Raw genomic sequence first — 25,931 nt, 5'->3', positions numbered from 1 at the left:
CCAAGAATTCTAATGAAGATTGCCTTCCTCTCAGATAATCTCCCTTTCTCTCTCTCCAATCTCTCTGTGGGTATTAAAGAGTAGGGAGAATGTAGCACACTGGCCTCAAACTAGTTCAGAGGAGAAATCCAACCAACCTCAGATTGAAAAGAGAGTCAAGATTTCATCTCTTTAATCTAGAGTTCTTCTATTCCTCCCATGCTCCCCCTCCCTACCCCACTATGAATCAGCCTCCTTATATCAGAGAAAACATTTGGCATTTGTTTTTTGGAGATTGGTTAACTTCACTTAGCATTATCTTCTCTAACTCCATCCATTTACCTGCAAATGTCATCTAGGTAGGGCAGGGTGGGAGGGGAAGGGAGGGGACATGGGGTTAGAAATGATGGTGGAGTGTGATGAACATTATTATCCAAAATACATGTATAAAGACATGAATTGGTGTGAATATACTACGTATACAACCAGAGATATGAAAAATTGGGCTCTATGTGTGAATAAGAATTGTAATGCATTCTGCTGTCATATATAAATAAAAAATTAATAAAAAATAAAGATGCATAGTAGTATCAAAACAAACAAGTAAACAACAACAACAACAAAAGATTCCATCTCTCAGAGCAAATAGGATCCCTGGAGAAGATTTAGGCAAATATTAACACAAACCAAAGGAAAAAATACAGTAAGGGGGTAAGGGTAAAGTAGAGAAGAGACAGAGACAGAATGAAAAAAAATTATACACAGAAAGGGAAAGCAATTAAGAGACACAAAGAATTTTCTCACAATCTCTTAAGAGGTCACAGCTCTAAAGGAACAAATTAAGGATCAAATCGTATCATTGGAAGGCTAATAATACGTAATTAACTACAAGAAACAGGAATAAAAGCACCACTAAAAATAAAACTAATGACAGAAAAGACAAATTTGACATAATTAAAAAAATTCTAATGAAAAATGCAAGCAGATGATGCTAGAGAGAAGCTAATAGTTATTGAAGACAGAGATGATGTGACATAAGGATTTGTGTTCTTAAAACATACAACAGATAAAACAGAAGGGATTTTCATAATAGGAGAACATTTCACTTGATAGAGGGGACAACTGAATATATACATTTTAGTGCAATATTGTGCTCCATAGTTATTTTTGCTCACTACCTAGAAATGTGAATCAATTTGGACTTTAGGACAAAATAAGTCATTCAGTTACCTAGACAAAAGAGGAAATGAGCAACAAGTGAAGCAATCCTCCTGCCTGCAGACTCCTCCACAGTACCATCCAGTGACAAAATCCTGCCAATTAGTACTTCCATCATCCTAAGAGAAAGAACGGTTAACCCAAGGACACCTGGCACAGCTCAGATGCCGTGGGTGGGTGAAGATGACCAGCACACACTGTCAAACACGCAGGATCATGGGGAAGAGGATAGCTCTCATAAAGTGCTTGAAATGTAACATTGACGCAATTAAGGATTGGATTAAAGAAAGACACTGTGACAGAAGATTGGGTGGTGAGAAAACTCCACGTAAAGTTAAACATCTCTGGCAATTACAGTTGCAGAATGAATTTGAAATCTTGATAATGTAAAAACATTAATCACCATAGGAAAAATTAGACACCAGGGAGGGAAGAAGAGAAGAATTAAAATGCTAATGTTTTAATGTGTTGGTCGCTCATAGTTAATTTGCACCATCTAAAATTAAAATGTAATTTTCAAATACATGATTACTCTATTCTTTTAGTGGTTTTCTTAATTTGTAAATAACTTTAGGAGGATCTGCTAGGAAATAACATCTCCTGTAGCAAAGAAATGTTTATTTGAAGTTTAACAATTTCTTCTGTTGCAACTCAATTTTTTTCTTCTATTAAAAGTAAAATTTAATAAGGTTAAATAGAATTGGAGTATAATTAAATGTAATACTTTTAAATTAATTAACATGACACCATTTGACATAAATAAAAACAAAGAGATCAATGGAACACAATAGAGAACCCAGAAATAAATCCACACAAGTACAATCAACTACGTTTTGACAAAGTTGCAAGAGAATCTCACAGACAAAGGATACTCTTTTAAACAAAAGGGACTGGAGTAATTGGAGAGTCGCATGATAAAAAAAAATGAGTTTTGACTCATACCTTGTACCAAATATAAAAATTATCTCAAAAATAGATCATAGATCTAAATATGAAACCTAAAGCTATAAAGCTTCTAGAAGAAAACAGGAAATATGTATGTGTCCTGGGGTATGGGCAAAGATTTCTTAGATATAAAAGTAAAAACATGATTAATAAACAAAGCACATATCCTAGACTTAATCAAAATTAAGAATATTTGTGTACAATCAGTGACTTGAAAAATTGTGCTCTATACTATAATGTGAAATGAATTGCATTCTGCCATCATGTATAACCAATTAGAATAAACAGATAATTTTAAAGAATTAAGAATATTTGAACATTTGCCCTTTGGCTTGGTGCGGTGGTGCATGCACGTAATCTCAGCAGCTCATGAAGCTGAGGCAGGAGGATCACACGTTCAAAACCAGCCTCAGCAATTAGCAAGATCCTAAGCAATTTAGAGAGATTCTGTCTCAAAATAAAAAAAAAAATTGTAAAAGGCTGAGGATGTGGCTCTGTGGTTAAGTGCCCTGTGTTCAAGTTACTGGGGGCAGATGGGGGGGGGACAGGTGGAATTTGCTCTTTGGAAGGCACCTCGAAGAAAGTGAAAAGAATGGAAAAAAATTATAAATCATATATCTGATAAAGGTCATCAACGAGAATCTGTAAAGAGCCTTTAAAACTCAATAATAATAAGAAAGCAAATACAATTTTAACACAAAAGCAAAATATTTGAATAAATAAGTACATTAAAGAAGATATTTAGGTGACAATTAAATATAACAAAATGTCTTTTACACCATTAGTCATTAGGAAAATGCAAATTAAACCCCCACAGCAATAACAATACACACTAATTAGAAAGTCTAAAATGAAAAAGATTGATTGTATCAAGTACTGGGAAGGATGTGGAAACACTTAGGACTCTTTAAGCTTTTATACTTTTATATGATTTAAAAGCTATATTTATCTGTTTACGTATCTATATATTTAGTTGGAATGAGTCAATAAAATATTAGCAATGGCTTCTTCTTGCTGACAAAATTTGGGCTGATTCTTTTGAGGAATTTTTTTCTTTTCACTTATTTTTAGCTGACAAATAATTATGTATGTTAATGAGTACAATATGAAGTGTTGACTTATGTATGCATTATGCAAAGATTTCATCAATCTCATTAATACATCCATCACCTCAATAACTGATCTTTTTTTATAGTGAGAATGTTAAAAATGTATTCACTTAGTAATTTTGAAATATACCAGACATGGGGACCAATAACTGTGGTCACTGTGCAATGTAATTGATCATTCTATAAAGATTGCATCATTTTATCAATATCTTCCCTTTCCCCATTCCCCAACTCCCTCCCTAGTCTTTTGTAATGATCTTTTTTTTATCTTACCCTGTCTCTATAAGACTGACTTTTCTAGATTCGTTATGTAAATAAGATCATACAGCAGTTGTCTTTCTGAGCCTGGCTTATTTATCATAATATCCTTTTTGTGTCACACAACATATAAAAATCAACTCAAAATGAGTAAAAGACTTAAACATAAGACCTAAAAGTATAAAACTACTAGGAGAAGAAAACACAAGGAGAAGGCTTCACAGCATCTCTTTGGGCAATGTTATCTTTCTTGGATTTTAGGACTCCCCCATAGCACAGGCAACAAGAACAAAGATGGACAAATGGATGTGTTCACCTAAAAAGCTTCTGCACAGCAAAGGAAACAATCATCAGAGTAAAGAGGTAATTAATATTATTTTTAATTATCACCCATGCACTGGGTGAACATTTGCAAACCATACATCTGAAAATGGACCAATATCCAAAATGAATAAGGAAATCTATATAGAGAAAACAAACCCTATTAATAAGTGAGTAATGAAGTGATCAGACATTTCTCAAAAGAAGAATGACCAACAGATATATTAAACAATGCTTGTTAGCTCTAATCATCAGGGTAATGCAAATTATAAACACAACAAGATGTAATCTTATACCAGTTAGAATGTCTGAAATCTAAAAGATGAACAAAAAGTGTTGGCAAAGATGTAGAGAAAAGAGAGCTCTTGCACACCTTTGTTGGGGGTGTAAATTAGTATAGCCATTTTGGAAAGTAGTATGAAGGTTCCTCAAAATATTTAAAATATAATTATTATAGTGTTATGAGCCAAACTATATGTGCCTTGATCAGACAAACTCCATTTTACCCTGAGACTTCATTTCATATAAGAAACTGCTAGAAAAAAACACATAGGATCAACACTTCAATATATCAGTATAGGCACTGACTTCCTTAACAAGAACCCTAAAGCTCAAGGAATAAAACCAAGAATCCATAGTGGAGTGATGTCAATTTAAAAACCTCTGCACAGCAAAGGAAATAAGAGCATGAAGAGAAAGCCTACAGAATGGGAGAGAAATATTTGCCAGCTATTCCTCTGACCAGGCATTAATATCTAGAATATATAAAGAATGCAAAAACTGAACACACACACACACACACACAAAACACAACACACAAAATAAAAAACCAAGGAAAAAATAAACAACCAAATAACACAATAAATAAATTTCAAAGAACTAAACAAACATACATTTATAGACATTCGCAAAAGAAAAAATACAAATGGTCAACAAATAGATGAAACAAAATTCAACATCTCTAGCAATTAAAGAATACAAATTGAAACCACATTGAGATTTTTGTCTTCTTCGAGTCAATGGAAATCATCAAGAATGCAAATAATAATAACATGCCGGCAAGGATGTAGGGGAAAAAGTGCACTTTCATTGTTGGTAAAATTGCAAATTAGTACAACCACACTCAAAATCAGTATGAAGACTCCTCAAAAGACTAGGACTAGAGCCACCATATGACCCAGGTGTCCCACTCCAAAAGGACTGAAATCAGTACACCATAGTGTTACATGCATGTTTGTAGCAGTGCAATTCACCATAGCCAAGTCATGGAACCAGCCCAGGTGTCCATCTAGATAACGGAAATGTAGTACCTAGACACAGGGAGTTTTACTCTGGCACAGTAAATGAATGAAATCATGACATCTGCTGGTACATGGATGGAACTGGAGAACATTGTGCTAAGTGAAATAAGCCAGACCCCCCAAATATCCTTTCTGCATCAGAAAAAAGTGCCTAGTGGTGTGGGCTGCTGGTTTGCTTTCCAGGCTTAGGTCTACCTGGAGGGATGAAATTGGGCTTGTTCAAATATGGGGAGAGGCAGAGACAATGGCTTGAGGGTTAAAAAGGGAGGCTCAGTAATGGAGGAGGTGGACCATCAGGCACTGGGGAAATGTGGGAAATGTAGAAACACAGTGCCTTGTGGGTACGAGGCCCTTGGTGAATGGGATGAAGTTAGGAGAACTGGTCATGCTTGGCCTGCCCTGAACTTATGAGCTGGTTCTGCATTCATGCTGGGTAGACCTCCACCCTAGAGTAAGAATAAGACATGGATTTCAGTAAAATCTAAAGGAATAGGAAGAACCCTAAAGCATGACCCACAGTGGACTTCTCTCCAGTTTTGGTCATGGGGGCTTAAGTAGATTTTAAGTTGATACTGGCAAATAAAAAAGTGGCATTTCTTATTTTTTCTAATTTCCTGTAGTACAGACACTTACATTTTGTACAGTGATTTTTAAATATGTAAATGTACTTTTTTCTTCTGTGTGCCATTTTACATGGCTGTGATGAAATGACTTTTCTCTGTTATAAATCTATTATATCTTGTTAAATTTTAATGTGATTTTCTCATAAAGACTAGGATTTCTCTATAAGAAAAAATTCTATAAGAAAACAATTTTATACCTAATCTTATCTGTAATAGTTTCTCAAAGACTACTGGATATAAATTTGGGGTAGCATGCATTAGCTTCTAAAGCATAAACTTAGGTTTGGAAATGAGAATTATTACTTGTAAAAATCCTTCCATGGTTCTGTGAACCACAAGTCCCCAGCTACAGTCTGGTGGGGATCAATCTTAATTGCAGGTGGAAGTGGGAGAGGGGATGTTCAATTGTGCTCCATGACACTCTGGGATTTTGTAATGAACCTCGGTGGTTACCATGTTGGAGGGTGAAGCAGGAGAGGACTGAGTTTGGTGGGGGCAGCTGTAGTCACCACTTTGCTACAAGAAAAGCTGCTCCAACCTTTCTCTTTTGTGCACTTGGGTTCAATTGATATTTTAGAAAACAATTCTAGAAAACAAAATTTGGAAACCCATTAGTCTTGGGATGCAGCTGTCTGTTTCTTGTGCTGCCCTGCAATGGACCAAGTCCTGCAGCAGGGATAGGAGGGGAGAGGCCTGCAGATGAGGCGCTCTATTGGGTAACTCCATGGACAGGCATCCCAGCAAATTCACATAAGAGAAAAGAAATAGGGAGGCAGTCATCCTATTTTCTCCCTTGCCTGGCTCCTCAACCCTGATTCTTTCAGGGCTTTCATGACACTTAACAATAGACAGGGTCACACACATGATCCCAAGAAAAAGAAAGCCATCCACCTGCTCCTGCACTTTTCATAGTGGTGGGTTCAGCAAGCTGCTCTCCCCTTGGTATTATTAGAAATGTCATGCTCTCTCCTGAATGAATGCCCTTCCACCCACAAACCCCTTCTTCTCCTGGTCAGGAGCCTATTGACTGTTTAACACTTGGCTGGTTTCACTCTGGAAATTTCTATTTCTTTGATGTCCTGACTCTGTGCTCATATGGCACTAGTTATGGTTTTGATATGAGATGTTCCCCAAAAGCGCACATGTGAGACAATGCAAGGATTTTCAGAGGCGAAATGATGAGATTCTGAGAGGTGGATTAGATCCTAGTCAGTGGGTCAATCCACTGATATGAATTAAATGGCTATTACTGTAGGCAATTAGGGTGTGGAAGGAGGAGGGTCATCTTATGTCATTGGTGTGGTCCTCTTTGTTTCCATTACCAGATCATATATTCCTGAAAGGAGAGAAAAAAGGAAGGAAGTTCCCATGCTCTTTTGTCTTTGTATTCCCAGTAATAGCACTCAATAAATTCTACTGAATGAATGAACATGATATCACGGGAGGATGGGTAGAGGTCATCTTTTAATATTTCTTTACGAGGTCACCTCAGTGGGTTAGTTTGGATGCCAACTGACATGCTGAAATTGGCAAGTTCTTGAAATTGTATAGAAATGAAAAGAACCTAGAGTAACCAAAGCAATACTGAAAAAGAACAAAGTTGAAAAACTACCTGATTTGGAGATTTACTATAACAACCCAATAATCGATACACTAGGTTGAAATGGTATAAGAATCAACAAAAACCAAAGGGAACAGGAGAGTCCAGAAGAACAGTCACACTTATATTTGTTATCTGATCTTCAACAAAGTCACCAAAGCAATTCAGTGGCGCAAATAATTTTTTTTCCAACAAATGAAAAACAACGTGAACTAACCTTAGTCTGCATTGTGATACATATAACCACTCCTATCAACTATCCTTTGGTACATGTCCATGAGTCATTCATTTTTTTCATGATAATCATTGCCACAAGAGATGATTAACTTGTGTCTCTCTCAGTAACTGAGGATTCTCATTTGGCCTCAGTATATTTTACTAGTTGACAATCATGACAGAAATAGCCAAAAGTGGGCCAAGAGAGAAACTGAGAGTTGACAAGCTCTCCAAGTGCTGTCTAGTTTCTTTCGTTGCCATATCACTGCCGCATGGTCTAAGGCTGGTTGGTCCAGGGCCGGTCTCCAATGATATTTGAATGACAGGTGTGGGTGGAAGGGAGAGGGGAAAATATAGAGCAAGAGAGGAAGGAGGTGAAGGTAGGAAAGAGAAGGATGAGACAGAAACCCCAAGTGCATGAAGGGCATATCCTCTGGACCTCTCTGGCTTTACTGCCGACTCTCCATCTATCCTGGGGACATTTGTCCCAGGAGACCAGCGCAGCTTCGGCTGCACAGCTTGGAGGGAGTGCTGAAAAGCAAGCACCCCCGTGTTTCAGAAATAGCCTGTGTGATTACAAAATAGATGCTGCATTGAAACCTCATTCCAGGAAGCAATTCAGGGAAAGCAAGACATTTAGATTGACTATGATTATCACATTCGAGAGATGGCTTGTAATAAATGTCTGTTTTTCTCCAAAAAATATGGGAAGAACAGGCATAAGAAATGTAACCTTAATAATTGAGAAACCAAGCTGTTTGCCCACAAATGGAAACTTCATTGCATTTCTGGCTTTTACCAGAGAGGAAAAAAATGAGGTCTAAACGGCTCATTGTCCCTCATTTCCCCCCACCTCAAGGAGCGTGATTGAACCAGACAGAGTACATAAAAGGCATTATATTTGTAGCCAAGGAGCTCATGTGATATGGAGAAAGGACAGGAATAGGGCAAATCCAGGGGAAATGTAACATTGAGGGTAGAACAGAGGGATCAGGCAGCCAGATATCATCTCCAGTGCCACCTGTGATCTTGGATAAAGTTACTCAACTTCCTGATACCTCAGTCTCTTCATCTGCACAGTGGTTATTTATGGACGGATGTGATTTCTCAATAGTGTCTGTAAAGATAATTTCTGTTAGGGAAATTCTCTTTTTCCATTGGCTTCCAATGAAATTGTTGAAAATCTTTAATAAACAGAAATGAGAATCCCTGGTGAATACGGTGACCTTATGGTATCATGTTTTGTTAGAAATGTATTAGATGCAGAGTGTAGTGTGACTCATGCCTGTAATCCCAACAACTCAGGAGGCTGAGGCAAGAGGATCACAATTTTGAGACCAGCATCCGCAGTTTGGGGAGGCCCTGAGTAACTTAGCAAGATCTTGTCTCCAAATTAAAAAACAAACAAACAAACAAAAAAAAAAAAACTAAAAAGGGCTGGGGATGTAGCTCAGTGGTAAAGCACCTATGGGTTCAATTTAATAAAAAATGTAGGAGACTTGTTCTGACTTCCCCTTCATCATTGGATTTCCATGGTCATTCAGGAATTACAGAAATACCTTCGATTTTTAGGAGTACTTTGACTCTAAGTTAGGATTTAAAAAACAAAATCATTTCATAAGTGGTAATTTAGTATTTTACTATATTGGACTGCCATACCTTTCTACTAATCAGAAGATTCTCCAAAGGTGGCCACCATGGGAGCTCCTACAGATTGAGATGTGTTGCCATTTGAATGGTTACAAACACCACCAGAGGCCTCTCCTTTTTCTGCCATTCCAAACTGAAGAATGTCTTCCCTGATACCCAGGCATGAATCATGGAGACAGACGATAATAACCTCAAATAAAAGTCAATAGATCTGAGACACAGAAACTCTGGGCAGGAGCCTTGACTCTACCATGGAGCCTCCATCTGACAATGGCCATCAACTTGGGAATTTTGGTTTCTAGGATCCAGCAAGTTAGTAAGTCGTATCACTCTTACAAAACACCAAGCAGAGGTTGTATGTTTATTCTCCCAAAGGTGGCACTGAATTACATCAGTGTGGTTGCATTGATGAGGTGGCACTGATCATTACCACCGCCATTACCACTGGAAGTTCTGGTTGGCAATTATATAAACCAGGCACAGAATGAAATGGGAAAACAAATTACTCTTACGTAATCATGCTTTTCTTGATAGACACAAGATTCATTCCGTGATATGGGGAAAAAGCTCCTTGGTGGTAAAAGGTTGGAGACAATGGCCACCAACCACCTGAGTCCTCAGATTTCTTTGACAGTTCATTCCAAGAAAGGAGGCAGGGGTTGGTTGTCTTCTGAACCAAAGGAGCAGTTAGACATTGCTTCATACATTTAAAAGTATTTTTAAAATGAAAACTGTTAGGGAATCATACTGCGGTGAATTGTATGATCAGAGAGTTTATGTATTTATTTCTGACTCGGAAGTTCATTCAGAATGACTCAGGATGTGGAATTTCTAACTCAAGCAAAATTTTAAATGCAATCTGAATATTTTAAATGAAGGTTTGTTGCATGAAGAAGTCTTCTGAATGTTCAGCTTTCCATTCAAGGTGGGCAAGTAAACAACTAGAGGAAAAACTATTCAAAACATGGTTTTGTAGTAAATTCCCTGTGTAGTTGCGTGGCAACAACTCAAAGCAGTGTGGGCATGACTGTCTTTTTCATGTGTGGAAAGAAAAAAAAAAAAACCCTTTCTAAATACTGGTTCAGGGGAAAAGGTAGAAAAGATGGACAAAAAAAAAAAAAAACTAGCCTTACTTTCAGTTTATCTGTGGGATCACTGGTGCTTGAGAATCAGAAGCCATGAAACCCATTTGGTCTCAAAGGTGTATAGCTATGCATCTTGTGCTGGGCTCTGGAAGAACTCAGGATCTGCCTCCAGTTGTTAGATTTACTAGCTGGAGTCCAAGTTCTTTTTAGGTACACTAAAGAGTACGCAGAACATCGATTGGTTAAAAAAGTTCAATCTTGAGTTAATTCCCCAAAGGCACAGTCAGAACAAGGTATTAATGGGGATTAATGATGGCACCATGGTTCGATATTAGCAAAAGACTAGGGTTAAAAATAAACGTGCACACCTCAAGAGAAGCTGGAAAGTCCTGTCTGGCAACAGTGGAAAGCCCTGGAATTTTAAAATATGTAATTATATTGACATTTTCTTCCCTACCACCTTCAAATTTCCCCCCATTAATATCACCTTTTTTTTAAATCACTATAATTGAATCAAAATAGAGTTTCAAGGAATCAAGCAAGTGTGGGTGTTGGGACCCCATGGGACAAACTTGAGTTGTGGCAACCTTGTGTTTCCTGAATTGCAAAACGCACAAGTCCCAAGAGGAGCAAATCGATATATCCCCTTACTATGCTTTAGTGACTGACAATGTGGATATAATTTCCACTGTGGAGAGAGGGCTTCTCTGAATAATAGTGTGGCTTATTATTGCTATGGGTCTTTGTTAGCCATTCCTCTATCTTTTGATTCAATATCTCAACACTCAGGGTTTAGTCCTGGGGAAACTTTTAGCTAAATTTGAGAGATTTGTTTTCCTAAACAATCGTATGTTTAATTCCACAAGAGAATTTGCTATATCATGTTGAAGTTTTCTATTTACTAGTCTGTCTATTCTATTAAACTATAAGCTCTGTTGACGTAGAAACAATGCTTTGTTCATGACTGGGCTCTTGTGCCCAGATTGGTAGTGCTGAGGCTCAATAAATACTTGTTGAATGAATGACTGAGTGGGTGAGTGTCTTCCTACAATCACAATCATTGCCACCACTACCAACATCACCACCACCACTATAATCATTATTACCATCACCCCACTATTGTTACCACCACCATTACCATTGCCACCACCACCACCATTAATCCTTACCATTACCACCACGCTTGCCACCATCATAACCATATCGTCACCACCATGGTGATGGAAAGAAAAAAACCTACCATCCATCACCTACCATCATCACCACCACCACCACCACCACTGCTATCTTCATCACCAGCACCATTATACCACATGTGGTACCTAATCGTTTTGGGACCTCTTTCCAAGGCACCCATTGACTTCTTCTATCTGGAATCTTCTGATTTACACCTTTCCTCGTTTATTCCTGTTTATTGAAATTCACCTACCTGTTCTGAGCTCAATTGCTTGGGGGCTTTTTCTTTTCTATGAGACAGCTGCTCAATTCGATAGAGAGCTGTGTTATTTGTCATAATGTGTTGGTAGGAGCCTTCTAAAGCGATACGACCTGAGAGCAAGGGCAATATCTAGTTCTAGCTCAGCCATTTTTTTAGTGGTGTGACCTTGAGTGAATGACATCCCTTCCCAAGGCCTCTCCTTTCCTCATCAAAAAGTCCCCTGGAGAATCTTCCAGATCTCATGTGCTACTTTCAACACAGATCTTCTTTTATGGGTAAAATCTCACCATACAGAGGAACAAGTGGGCATGAAGGTGAGAGGCTCAGAGGGTTCACGGTGACTAAGCAAGCCCTTCTCTGCAGTAGCAGAGGCCTCTGCAGCAGCAACTTCGTCTCTCTGGGGAAAGAGCTCTGCCTACCGTTCCTGCCAAATCCAATTAGTCACGGGGCAAAGCCGGCACGGACAGGTAACCAGCAGCAGTAATGATGGGGTATTATCACTGCCACCCCCTCTCCCCAGGACCAGACTGTTCTTGTCACCTGTCAGGGAATAAGCGTTTTGATACTATGACGGGGAGCTCAGAATCCACGTCTGGTGGCTTCATAGCAATTTAGGGCTGGCATGCTTTACTAATGGCATGTGAGTGAAGTGGATTTTCAGATGGCACAAAGCATCCTCCTTAACTTCTCCTGGCACATTTCCTGGCAATTTTCTTGGTGGAGACTGTCACATTAGAAATGAGGTGGAAAGGAAACAGCAATCAAGGGGTGCAATTTAAGAGAAGAAGCACAACGTTGGACAAATGTCGTCTTTTTTTTCTAATTTCCTCTTTTTTTCCCCTTTTCTCTCTTAAACAAATCTTTAGTATAGATTTTATAAAATGCACAAATCGGTATTTAGAAAAGCCTAAATAAAATTGGCTTAGGTGAGGCTATAAAAATCTCAGGCCCAATCCCCAGACAATGGGATTACAGGATTTTTCTTTTCTCTTGGGAAAGTCCAGTAGTCCAAGGGTGTCCAGATTATCATGAAGTTTTCTTACTTCTATTTGAAAGAAAAGTAACAGCAACCCACAATAAGACGGGTATACTGAATGTATAAGGGAGAAAAATGGAAGAAAGGAGAACTTTGTTTTGAAGAATTAAAAAGAAAAAACACAAAATTCTTGCTGTCAATGGAAATTACAAATGTGATTTGAGTACAGAGACAAAGTTTGAATTTCAAGAAGAAGTGAACCCTGTAGTTGAGTTATTGGCCCCAGCTCACATATTATGTTAGCAGCAGAAACAGATCCAAGGTCCTATCTCCTGACATGGGACCTGGTCCTTTGTATGCAATGCTGTCTCCACTGTCTATTCCTTGGCAGAATAAAACCAGCAGGCTTTGAACAAATTAATCCTCTATGAAGGCCAGGAGAAAATGTTATTTCTGTTTCACAGCCAGGAAAACTGAGATGAAGAGGGGCTAAATGCTGTGGTTCTCACTAGGAATGACCTTTTACCCCAAGGGAGCATTTTACAATATCCAAAGACATCTTGGGATGTCACAAATGGTGTGGATGGGAGAAGGAGCTACTGACATCTGAGGCCTCACAACGATTAGTCAAGGTCATGTACACTGGACCATAAAGGTTTTTAGCTGGGGACTGTGCACCTAAAATCCAAGTGCATATGATTGTTATTAGAAAGTCTGCTCAGTTTCAGTCATTCTCTGTGCTTTTTTAGCACCATGCACAGTGTTTCCTTGCCTCTGTATTTTGGGTTACTGTTACTTTGCTTTTAAAGAAAACTTCATGATAAACTTCACGGATGCCAGAATCAGCCATAACCACAGTAAGTCAATTTGTCTGAGGGTCCCAGGTCATGCATGTGCTTCTTGCCCCTACTCAGCTCCATTTTCTTCAGGTACCCAACTAGGGCAGGGCTGTTTGTGCCCATTCCTTCCTGGCATTGGCTACTCTTAGGAAAGTCTGCCTGCCATTGCCCTGGTCTTGGCATGCACTGAAGTTACTGTGTCCCACCTTCGGGAGGATTGGTGTGTCACATGCATCTCTTTCTGAGAGTTGGTTTTTCTATGAGAGGAATTCCAGACTCTGCAACAGGCTGTGAGGCATTTGAGAGGGACTCAGAATAAAAACAAAACACCTGGTACATCAAGCTCTGTTGCTCCTGAAGCCTGGGCCTCATTCCTGGAGTGCATACAGAGGCCTGTCCTCCTGTGAATCTGGATTCCTGCTAGACTCTAACTCAGAGCTCTTGCTGGGTTTTCTAAATACAACTTTTCATACTTTAAGGTAAACCTTTGAGAAATTTGAAGGATTTTTCCCCTCCCCAAGATCTTTGTTTAACTGCACTCAGAATTTTAATGATTTTAAGAAATATCAAATTTCATGAAATTTCACTTCCGAAATTTTGAATTTCAAGGATTTGCGAACAGGAGCCCAACGGCCCTAAGGATTAAAAACCAGTTGAGACTTTTTTCTTAGGGTTGTTTTCTCTTTTTGGAGGCTCAATATTTTAGTTTTTAAAGATCACCACAACCGAATAGATGTTGGAATGACTCACAGAGCTGTTGCAAGGATTAAAGGAGATCACAGATATGAAAGGGTTTTGTAAACCATCACAATTTCTCTGTGTTGTGATCAAGGATAAGGAACTACAGATGTGGCTTAAAATTGGTCAGGTAAGAGTAGAGATGCTCTACTCCTTAACATACATGGTCTCGGTCTCCCCTTCCAAAAGCCAAATCCAACCAGAGCCAAACCATTGCCCAGACAGACTCTCTAATTCCAAACCTTGTAACTGGGGATATACATTTTCCAAATTAGAACTTCATAGGCTGTTTGTAATTAAAAAAATATTTCAAGGCAATTTGCAATAGCACTTCGGACTTAATTCCATACCTAACAACTTCTGCTTGGCCAGAGGCCACTAGAGACAGCATTATGTCAGATGTTCCCTTTCTGCTTTCCTCCTGTGTTGACTTGTGTTTCAGGGATTTCTGGATTTGTAAAAATACACCCAATGTGTGAGTAAGCTTAGGATGAGAGCCATGCCATTAAATATCGCTTAGGAAGGAATTAATTTGTATTTAATAACTCCTAGCTCTTCCCTTCCCACTGCAAACTTGTTGTGGTAACTTCTAAGAAGAGAAAAAAAGTGAAAATTTTTTTTGAAGTAGGAAAAATAGTTATCTAATATATATTGCAGGTCTAATATATATTGCTATCCATGGTTAGTATAATATTTCCAAAATCTTTAGAAATCATTGTATTTTCATTATGTAGTATAACTAACAACAGAAAACAAAGTCACTTTTTAATTTATTTCAGTGCTGGAATTGAACTTGGGGCCTGACCCATGTTAAAACACACATTCTACCACTGAGCTGCACCCTCATCCTAAAACCACCTCCACTTTTTACGTCCTCACATGTCCTAAATTTACAAGTAACTTAGTTCTGAAAAAATAGAAACCACCATAAGAAATTACATGCCATATCATCCTTGGACTAATATTTGTATGTCAGCAATACTGATTTTGTTTAAGTCAAAAGAATATATAGCTGGGTACGGGGGCACACACTTCTAATCCCAGCAGCTCAGGGGAGGCTGAGGCAGAATGATTGCAAGTTCAAAGCCAGCCTCAGCAAAAGCGAGGCTCTAAGCAACTCAGTGAGACCCTGTGTCTAAATAAAATAAAATAAGACTGGGGACGTGGCTCAGTGGTTGAGTGCCCCTGAGTTCAATCGCCAATAACCCCCTCTCCCTCAAAAAAAGAATATATAAACTCAACTCAAAGATAAAATTCTTCAGGGAGAATGTTTTATAAAACTTAAGGACATTGCTAAAATCAAATTTTCAGTCTTTGTATGAAATAGAGCCTGTTTTAAGATTTTTTTTCAGGAATATTATGCTCCTGAACCAAATGTGATACATATGTTTTTTCCACCAAGAGCTGTATGCTGGTGTATGAGTACCCAGGGTCCCATTTAATCTGCTTCTAACCCTGGCTCCAAGCTTCCCACTCATGGGTATTCTTTATCCTTTTCAGCCATCCCACTGCAGGATCTCTGTATCCTCAAAGACATTTCACGATAGCCTACAAAGAGTAGCATGAAATGTAGAACCTGTCTAGCTTTGGAGTTAAAAACTGACATCACCCTGCTTCCTTAAAATGGCATGAGAATACCTATTGCACCTACCTTATTAGATGACTGGGCAGAATTGATATCCACTTCATAAGCAATAAAGCTCTCTGGTGAGATATCACAGCTATAGAGACTAGAATTCTATAGAGCTATTTATTGTTTACTCTTAACACCAGTGTAAATGTGGAGAAAATCTGGGTCTTGTACATCTTTGTGCTCCTTGATGTTTGATTGATCGACCCTTTGATTAGTCATTGATGTATTTTTTTAAAGTCAGTTCTTAGTTGCCAGGCAAGAGGTTCTTAAGGATAACTGTGCAGTAGGATGATATCTATCAGCATTTGACTGAAGCCCAAGAAACATACAGTATTGAGATAAAATTTTTGTTTTACAGCACATGACAAGCTCAGAGAAGTCAAGAGCTATGCAGGGTGTCATAAGTCAGAGTGTCACAAATAAAAGTCTATTAAGTGTGAGTTGCTATTTCAACAGTTTTTAATGAACCAACAACTATGCTGAGGCAAGTGGTGCACGTGGTAGTTTTCAGCCATCAATAGAAGTTGCTTACCATTGCAGATCCAACCTGGCTGACTTTGATGGGATTCCCTCTACCAGAGAAGTCCATTTGTGCTCTGTCCATCACGTACAAACAAGCATCAAGGATGCCATCTTCAAACTATTTTGGGGGGAAAAATGAGAAGCTACTTAATAACCACTCTTAAAACAAGATAGTTTCTGTATTCTGGAGACTCCGGAGGCTAAGGCAGGAGGATTGCAAGTTTGAGGCCAGCCTCAGCTACGTATGTAGTGAGGCTCTAAGTAACTTAGTAAGACCTTGTCTTAAAAATAAAAAAAATAAGAAAGGGCTAGAAATGAATGTGACTCAGTGGTTAAGCACCGCCAGGTTCAATCTCTGATATAAAAAAAAAAGTCTCTACAGAAAATAAAAATAAATAAAATCACAACTTAGTGCCTAAAAAAAAAATGTGTATTTTCTACACAGTGATCTCCCAGAATGTTTAGTATGAACTGCTAAAGTGGAAGAAAGAAGTTCTTTATAAAAAATTTTTTCAGTGACGTACCTTTATAAAAAATTTTTTCAGTGACGTACAGAGGAACATCAAAGGATGCTAGAAATACAAAAGAACTACTAGAGAGCAGACGTGTCCAAGGGTCGTGAGCTGACTCAAAATTCTTTGAAAAATTGTACAAGTTAATTTAAAAGAGCTATCCAAGATATGACTGCAGGTGAAGGAAGGACTGATTGACAGAGTCACTCGGAAGTCTTTTGACCTTGGAAGTAACACGAGTTCTTATGTGTCTTGAAAATAAGTGGCTCTAAGGTGTGTCACAGAAAGGTCCTCAGGCCCACTTAGCTTGCACCCCCAATAGAAGGAGACTGCACATAGCAACTGTCCTCTATGGTACCCCTTTGATGACCTCAGGGCCAAGGGAGTTTCACTTAGATAATATCTTAGGCTCAGAGCAGGTAGACAGCATTATCGTGGGCAGAGCCCAGGAGCCAATTCAGCTTCCTTAGAAGGAATGCTGGCCACAGGGACACCAGCATTGTCTTTGAGAGGAATAAAGGCCAAATAATAATAAGCTGGCCAGATGGGGAGTCTCTGCCTACACTGTAGGACACAGCGAGAGGAGACAACTTTAAATACAGGAACCTTGCATGTCACCGACCTGAGTACTGGTGACAGAGACCACCATCTTTCTGGCTCATTACCAACTCCTTCTGTACTAAATCTGGTTAGAGTATCAACTCTTGGGGGTACCTCAAACTGATGCACTGGGTGCAGTAATCTGTATTTCCACCAGTTTTCCAGCTATAAGATAAATAAAGAACTCATTATTCTGGTTCCCATAAGCCACACATCTCCGTTGTGTTTGTGAACATGCTAGTGGCTCTTGAGTTAAAGAAATTTACAAAGTTCACTATTCCCTGTATCTCTGCAAGCAACGGGTATGGCTGATTATTTTGGCTGAAAGACATAAACTAATGGTCTCTTTTGAATGATGGTAGCCATAGGGCCTGAGATCAAGGGTGCCTACCTGAAGGCATGCTGGCTCGGAGCACCCTGACCCTGACTCCTTATTTTCCTTTCTACTTACCTTGATAACTTTCCCCCATTAACTATCTGAAGAGAGTCAAGTTAGGGCCATAAAGGGTCTCACAAGTGAGTTAGTTTTTGTGAGAACAGCTTATAAAGCAAGCCCACGCCATGTACATGGCTAGTTCTTTTTGTTTCTCCATCATCTTGTGATACAGCCTAGGGGGACCTTCCAGAGGCTGAACAGACGGGGCTTTCCAACCTGGGACTCTCAGCTTCCAAAACCACGAGCTAAATAGATTTTTTTCCTTTATAAAGTCTCACCCTCAGGAATTCTGTTATAGCAACAGAAAACAGACTAAGACATCACATTACGGCTAGAAAATGGGGATCTAACATAAAGGCACTGGACAACAGACAGTAGTCAAAGGTGATGTCTCTGAGGAAGGAGAGGGCTTTTATCTGGGGAGCCAGGAAAGAACCTAAAAACAAGGCAAGCAAACATAAATCTTAGCTTGGCAGGATATCAGAAACATAGGTGGGCAAGCCTGGACACTAAATAGAGCATTCTCAGAAGTTAGGGTGAAGCTTGTCACAAAGCTGGCTGGTGGCAATAAGAGTTCATGACATGAGTCCCAATGGTCAGCCTGGGGCTGAGGGTGAAAGACATATGGAAATCCCATATGGAGGTCAAAGCAAGACACCAGAAGTTATGAATGTATCATGTGACTTGTTGTAGTCAGGTTCTGTGGAATCTCTGAGATTCCAAGGTTTTCTGGATACTCAGAAAAATAATGCACAGTTATAGTCATCTCAGCCAGGAATCGCTGAGAAATTATACATTCACCTTTTCTTGTAGTGCTAACAAAAAAAAAAGCATTTTGAATCATAGACCGGGCATTCATGTATGGAAATGTGGCAAAATATTATTCATCTGCACCATTGTTAAAGACACCAAATTGAAAGTTTGAATTCTTGAATATCTTAAGGAAATACCACTTGCTATTTTATATCTAGACAGTAACTTGAGGTTGCAGCTGATAACATGTGTCTATGTAAAAGTCCAGTGGCCTTTCCTTGATAAAAATGCTAATAGTCTTTTTTTTAATTAGTGGCATCTCAGACTAATAATTTTTTAAAGTTTTTCTTTTAGTCAGACACACATCTTGCAGTGTTCTTTGCATTGCTATCAAAACACCTTTTTAAAAAAAAATAAGAAAATGAGGTTTTCAATCCATTCTAGGTTGACTTAATGAGATTTCATTATATTAAGATGCCAAAGTATTTCTCAATTGGAGCCATGACATCCACAGAATCTCTGATCTCTGTAACATTTGTCATCAGAGGAAGATATGTGGTTTCAGCTGATAAATTATGCAGTTGCCTTTATAAGTCTCTACTCTAATGCCTTCTGTCTCTGAGTCTTAGATCCTGAAAAGTAGGAAATTGTACCTGTCTAATATCAATGTATGGGACCCTGCAGTAATGTATGTGACAAAAAAAATATATTAACTAAAAACGCCTTGACAATGACAAATTTTAAGCAGCTCACCTGACCATAGCTCCAGCTTCTACTCTTGATGTCATTGAAGTCTCCGTAAAAAATGACCCCGATGTCATTCAGGACATATTGTTCTCTTTCATTCTCATTGTCCAGATAGACAGCATCCTCTGCATCAGAAATTGAACACAAGGACCATTACCAAACCAGACTGCTTTCAAATACTTCCAAGTTGATTTTGTTACCAAACTTCAATGTAATATACCTAATGAAGAAAAAATGCCTATTGTTTCACTTGTGTTAATCACTGCATTAGCTTTCTAACTAGTTACCCTGCCTAAAATACTGCTTTTCCACATTACTACCAGAATTAAATCTTTTAAAGTCAATTTCCGTGGTTAAAAACCTGAGTTTGAAATAATATGTGACTCTGAATGCGACCCAGCATGTACTTTGAGGAGTTATAACACAAATTCTCTTTTCAAATCCTCAAAAACCAGAATCAGTAACACATGGTTGCCACAGTAACCAAAGCTTCTCCAGCTGGCTCTCATTTCCCAGAACCCAAGGTTATAGAGCATAAGGGGAAAAAACTCGGAAGGAAAACACGGGTAAATCCAAGCACACCCTTTTTGTCTTCTTCTAAACAAGTAAGCTCGCAATTATACTCGCGGCACTCACCCACCTACCGCCGGAGCTCCGCAGGAAACCGCCTCCACTCCAGAAGAAAGCTCTCACCGGAAATTGTGAGCATGCGCTTGCTCTGAGCATGCCCCAAAACCTGCCTTGGGAGCATGCGCAAAACCTAGCCCCGCTCCAACTCCTCCTTTGAAGGTTGGAACGAAGTTGCCCGCCCCTTGAGCCGCTACCGGCTAACGGAAGTGAACCAAGAACTGACTATAGGCTGCTGCCCTCCCATTTGTTTGGCCAGAGATTTGCATCATTCTGTTTCATCCAGAAGGTGTAAGATTTCCATTGCAAATAGAGATTGTGGAGAGGGGACGGTGGCTGGACTAGGGGAGTAAGATGTCACTTTACCTGGTGGTCCTTTGGATTTTGCTTCGCTTTCCGACGGGAGTGGTGGTGCACACCTGTAATTCCAGTGGCTCAGGAGGCTGAGGTAGGAGGATTTTGTCAGTTCTACCTTTGGTTAAACAATCCCTGCGAAAGGAAACCACATAAGCAGTAATAAATACCTAGAGCAAAGGACTCATCAGGTTATGTAAAGCCAAATCATAGAATAAGGAAAAAATAACAAAGAATTTTTATTTAAAACCATTAAGTTTATTACACAGTTAACTAAAACACACAGTGCATCTGTTTCTACCTGATGGATCATCTCCTTTTATCCTGAAGAGGTTCTTTTAGCATTGTTAATAGTAGAGATCTATTGGTATTGAATTTTCTTACTTTTTATTTATTTTAAAATGTCTATTCTGCTTTCAGTTTTGAAGAGATTTATCCTGGACTAGCAGTTTTTGTCTTCTAGCACCTTAAACCTTTCCATTAACTTTAACCTCTCATTTCTGATAAGAAGTCAGCTATCATTTTAGTCATTTTTACAAATGCATAACACACCACTTTTTTCTAATTGCCTTCAAGACCTTTTTCCTTCTAATTGATCATTTACAGTTGACTCTGATGCATCTAGATGTGATTTGCTTTGTAACTAACCTTAGTATTCACTGAGTTTCCTAAATCTCTTGACATCTTTTTTGTTAATTTGGGATAATTTTAGTCATCATTGTCTTAAATATTTTTTTTTCTGTACAATTTATGCCTCTATTCTTCTAGAAATGTAATTATATGTATGTTAGGTCACTTTGTATTGATAGTAACCAAGTCTCTATTTTTTTCTTTCTAATTTTTAGACCAGATAATTTTTATTGGTCTATCTCCAAGTTAACTTTTTGCTGTTTTTGCACTATACAATCTGATGATAGATTTGTTTCATGAATTTTTCGTTTCCAATACCGTACTTTTTATTTCTTTTAAAAGAAATTTTTCATTTATATGTTGACACCCATATCTACGTATTCATTATGATTAAGCTTTTCTTTAACTCCTTGAAATTAGTTATAAAAACTATTTAAATTTTTTTCTGCTAATCCTAACATCTGGGTCAGCTCACGGAACTTTTTTTATATGTGATATTTTCTCTTGTGGTTCTCATTTTTCTATCTTCTTTGCATTCTGGCAAAATTTAATGATATTCTACATGCCTATAATCCCAGCGACTCAGGAGGCTAAGGCAGGAGGATCAAGAGTTCAAAGTTAGCCTCCACAACTAAGGGATGCACTTAGCAACTCAATGAGACCCTGTATCTAAATAAAATGCAAAAAAGGGCTGAGGTTGTGGCTCAATGGTTAAGCACCCCTGGGTTCAATCCCTGGTACCAAAAAATTTTTTTTAATTATATTCTGGTCATTTATAGATGATACATCATAGGAAGTCTGGATTATGTTTTCTTCCTATAAAGGATATTCTGTTTTATGTGTCATGCAGGCTAATTACTGGTGAATTGTTTTGATCATATTAGATTTGGTATTATTATTATTATTATTATTATTATTATTATTATTATTATTATTATTATTTGGTTCCAGAGATTGAACTCAGGGTACTCAATTACTGAGCCACATCCCCAGACCTATTTTGTATTTTATTGAGAGACAGGGTCTTGCTGAGCTGCTTTAGCACCTCTATTTACTAAGGCTGGCTTTGAGCTCGTGATCCTCTTGCTTCATCCACCTGAGTCACTGGGATTATAAGCATATTCCGTGCCTCACTAGGTTTGGTATTTTTCTTTATTTCCATATTTCATGGTGCATTATACTTGTACATAATGGTGGGATTTGTTGTTATGTTTTCATACATATGTACAATATAGTGATAAAACTTAGCCAATATCATTCTTGAGTATTTCTCTTTTACCTGCTTTCCTCTCTCCCCTGATCCCTTTCCTCTATTCTACTGATCTCCCTTTGATTGCCCTCAGATTCCTTTCACACACACACACCTTTCTTTTCCTTTTTCCTTTCTGGCTGCCTCATACATTTTCAGCATGAATCAATTTTGGTTTCAAATTTAGGTCTACCATTTTCCCTTTACTCTTTTTTGTGTGGTTCTTTTTGCTAAGGCTTATTTATGAACTCTTAATTAAGTACCTGATATATTAGTGAAGCTGCTGCAACCTGACTCTGCTGAAAACCTAATTTCTTCCAACATTGCCATTTAGCATCATCTTCAGTCTCCTTTATAGCAGTCAACCTCTGCTAAGCCTTAAAGAGTCTCATCTGGTACATTCATATCAAAAATAAATTTCCTCCAGGCTTTTAGTATTCTCTCTCTCTAACACACACACATAATCACATTGCACCCACCATAAATAGCTCAGACATTCTTGTCCACAAAATTCCAACCACTATGATAATCTTGCACTTTGATAATTTTCTCCTTAACTCAGTATGACCACCATCTTACTTGAGCTTCATCTCTCTGAAATTAATACCTGAAAATGTTTAGTTTTTCTAGTTTTATACTCTTTTGTGTCAGGAAAACAAATCCCGTACAGTAGAACTATAACAGTTTCAAGTAAAAGTACTAAGTTATATCCTTGCCCATCAATAGTGGTAGAAGCACTTAGGTGAACTTACATAGAAACTGCAACATCTTACATACTCAACAACAATTTCATTGCCCATGGAACCCAAAATTAATTGAAAGAGTAAACCCCAAAATGGATATCTGAAAAATAAACTGGTCAAAATTAGTAAGGCAATCAGAGTTAAATAATCATATATTTTACCAATATCACTAGCTTAAAAGTATCGGTCTACAATAAGTAGAAAAATACAAGTTAATGGCTAGAGTCATAAAAGTTTCTATTATGATAGGCAGTCTCTTATGATGCTTTAATATTATATGATAGTTGTGAAATGATTACAAACTAATAATGAACATAATCTATTTGCAGATTAAAATGTTCTTCCCTGTATTATCTACAAATTTTAGATACACCTCAAAATGCCCTGGAAAAGAAATTTCTTAAGTCTCATCAAAATGAACTGCCAGGTTTTTTCCTACATTTGACATGACACAGTGCCAAGATTTCTAGTCCTGAATACACACTTTCTATAGGGAAGAGACATATATCTTGGCAATTAATAGATCATTTATCTCATTTCATACAGCCAATTTTAGTCGTAAGAAAAGAAATGTTTATGTATTCATTCTGCTGACTTTAGTCTATAATCTAATCATGGATCAACAAACTTTTTCTGAAAAGAGACTGATAATAAACATATTAGACTTTGTAGGCAAGTCTTAATTGCCACTCAAATGCCAGTGTAGCACAAAAACAGCCTAGACTATGGGTAAATAATATTAGCTTCTGTGTTCTAATAAAACTTTGTTTACAAAATCAAGTGTCATTGTTGGACACCGTGGTGTGCTCCAACAGTCACAACTACTCAGAAAGCTGAGGCAGGAAGATTACTTGAGCCTAGGAGTTCAGGCCAGCCTGGGAAATAAGAAAGAAAGAAAGAGAGAGAGAGAGAGGGGGGGAGGGAGGGAGGGAGGGAAGGAGGGAAGGGAGAGAGAGAGAGGAATGAAAGAAAGAAAGAAAGAAAGAAAGAACGAAAGAGAAAAAAGGAATAAAGGGAACAATTTAAAAAAACAGTGTCAGGCTTACAGCTATGATTTGCTCAACACTGTTCCAGAGTATTAATGTTATGCTCACAATAGATGTTTGGCTAGGCTGTATACATACATACATACATACATACATACATACATACATATATACATGAAAGCAATTTTTTTCTTTTGTTTGCTTTCTTTTATTTTTTCCATTTTTTTGTTGATACATTATAGTCGTAAATCATGGCAGTATTTGTCATTACATATTTCCACATGCACAATATAACACTACAGTTTGGCCAATATCATTCCCCAGTATTTTCCCTTCACTCCTCCCTCTCCTGGTCTCTTTCCTACACTCTACTGATCTCCATTTGATTTTCACTTTTTTTTTCCTTTTTCCTCTCTTGCTTCCACATCCGAGAGAAAACATAGGCTCCCTTGATCTTATGAGTTTAGCTTATTTTGTGTAACAGAATGTTCTCAAGTTTCATCCATTTTCCAGCAAATGACATAATTCACCTTTATGGCTGAATAAAGCTCCATTGTGTGTATATGCCACATTTTCTTTATTTATTCATTCTTGATAAGCACCTAGTTTGGTTCCATAGTTTGGCAACTGTGAATTGTGCTGCTATAAACATGGGTATGCATGTACTACTCTAGTATTATGACTTTAATTCATTAGGATAAACATTGAGTAGTTGTATAGCTTGGTTATATGGTGGTTTCCTGCCTAGTCTTTTGAGGAACCTCCATACTGATTTCAATAGTGGTTATATTCATTTATAATCCTATCAACAGAGAAAAAAGTGTCCCTTCTTCTCCACATTCTCTCTAGCATTTATTATTGTGCATATTCTTTTTTTTAAGTAGTTGGACACAATACCTTTATTTTTATTTATTTATTTTTAATGTGGTGCTGAGGATCGAACCCAGGGCCTTGCACGTGCTAGACAAGCAATGTGCTGTTGAGCCACAACCCCAGCCCCATATCGTTCATATTCTTGATGGCTGCTATTCTGACTAAAGTGAGATGAAAGCTCACTGTAGTTTTGATTTGCATTTCCCTAATTGCTAATGATGTTGAACATTTTTATAGATTTGTTGTCCATTTTTATTTCTTCTTTTGAGAAGTATCTTTTTAATTCATTTGCCCAATTAAGCTAGGTTATTTGAGGTTTTGGTGTTAAGTTTTTAAAAGTTTCTTATATAGTTTGGATATTAATCCTGTGTCAAAGAGTAGTTAGCAGGGCTGGGGATGTGGCTCAAGCGGTAGCACGCTCGCCTGGCATGCATGCAGTCCAGGTTCGATCCTCAGCATCACATACAAACAAAGATGTTGTGTCCGCCAAAAACTAAAAAATAAATATTAAAAAATTCTCTCTCACTCTCTTAAAAAAAAAAGAGTAGTTAGCAAATATATTTTCTCCAATTCCTTAGGTTCTTTCTTCATGTTACTAATTGTTTCCTTTGCTGTGCAGAAGCTTTTTAATTTGATGCCATTCTGTTTATTAACTTTTGTCATTATTTTCTGAGCTTTAGGAGTTCTAAAAAGAAAGTCATTGCCTGTACCTATATGCTGGAGTCTCAAATGTATATTTTCTTCCAAGGATTTGCATAGTTTCTGGTCTAATTCCTGGGCTTTTGATCTCTTTCAAGTTTGTACAGGGTCTAATCTTATTTGTCTACATATGGATAACCAATTTTCCTGGCACCACTTGTTTAAAGCCTGTCTTTTCTCCCAATATGTTTTTGGCATCTTTGTCAAGAATCAGATGAGTGTTAACTGTGTTGGATCTTTTTCTGTGTCTTCTCTTCTTTCCCATTGGTCT

General features: G+C 37.9%; 1 protein-coding gene across 5 annotated transcripts in view; it reads right to left on the bottom strand.

Annotated features, from left to right (window-relative positions):
* The window catches only part of LOC144373387 (coagulation factor XIII A chain-like), an 84,562-nt gene extending 64,359 nt beyond the window's left edge, over positions 1–20,203 (bottom strand). For 3 of the 5 annotated variants that reach the window (XM_078036477.1, XM_078036474.1, XM_078036478.1), the window contains exons 1-3: positions 20,140–20,203; positions 19,506–19,624; positions 16,462–16,569 (exon numbers count right to left, since the gene is read on the bottom strand). The gene's annotated coding sequence lies outside the window, so the exon portion shown is untranslated. Of the gene's footprint in view, positions 1–16,461; positions 16,570–19,505; positions 19,625–20,135 lie in introns of all 5 variants that reach the window. The other 2 variants (XM_078036475.1, XM_078036476.1) reach the window with 2 other exon arrangements.
* Positions 20,204–25,931: the final 5,728 nt, after the last annotated feature.

The sequence above is a fragment of the Ictidomys tridecemlineatus genome, unplaced genomic scaffold (assembly GCF_052094955.1).
Source record: "Ictidomys tridecemlineatus isolate mIctTri1 unplaced genomic scaffold, mIctTri1.hap1 Scaffold_38, whole genome shotgun sequence".
Classification (NCBI taxonomy): domain Eukaryota; kingdom Metazoa; phylum Chordata; class Mammalia; order Rodentia; family Sciuridae; genus Ictidomys; species Ictidomys tridecemlineatus.
This window is presented reverse-complemented; position numbering and strand designations above follow the sequence as displayed.